Source organism: Trichechus manatus, unplaced genomic scaffold, assembly GCF_000243295.1.
Source record: "Trichechus manatus latirostris isolate Lorelei unplaced genomic scaffold, TriManLat1.0 scaffold00428, whole genome shotgun sequence".
In the NCBI taxonomy this organism is placed as follows: Eukaryota; Metazoa; Chordata; class Mammalia; order Sirenia; family Trichechidae; genus Trichechus; species Trichechus manatus.
The window spans coordinates 76,424-77,150 of record NW_004444364.1 but is presented as its reverse complement, the minus strand read 5'-3'; positions in this window follow the sequence as shown (position 1 = coordinate 77,150).

Sequence of the window (727 nt, the reverse complement as noted above, 5' to 3'; positions counted from 1 at the left end):
TGCAAACACTTGATGTGGAAGAGTCCACCCATGGAGTCCAGAAGTTCTGCTGGAGCCCAGCCTCAGAGTCCAAGGCATCACCAGGGCTTGGAGAGGTGAGAGACAATGAGCAGTTAGTCAGAGGCTGGGACCCCTGAAGGAGTTGCGTCCTGCACTGGGCCACTGGGAACCACCCGCCCTCCTGCTCTGCTCATCTCAGAAAACTAACCTTTCTACTTGAAAAATTTTCATCTCAAGAGAACAAATCAGAACATAGGATATGATTTCCAATCTTCCTTTTCAAAAAAAAATTCAAACATATGGAAAAGTTGAAAGAATGTTGTTGTTGTTAGGTGCTGTCCAGTCAGATCCAACTCATAGCGATGCTGTGTGAACAGAGCAAAAACTGCCCGGTCCTGCATCATCCTCACAATTGTTCTTATGCTTGAGGATATTGTTGCAGCCACTGTATCAATCCATCTCGTTGAGGGTCTTCCTCTTTTCGCTTACTCTCCACTTTAACAAGTATGATGTCCTTCTCCAGGGACTGCTCCCTCCTGACTAGTCCAAAGTATGTGAAAAGAAGTTTTGTTTTGTTTTTTAATTATTTTTATTGTACTTTAGATGAAGGGTTACAGAGCAAACCAGTTTCTCATTAAACAATGTGCCTTTGTCAGGAGTCGCTGGTCCAAATTCAGAGCTCAGGAAAGGGAGGGACCGTGTAGACCAACGTCCGCATGTGACGGAC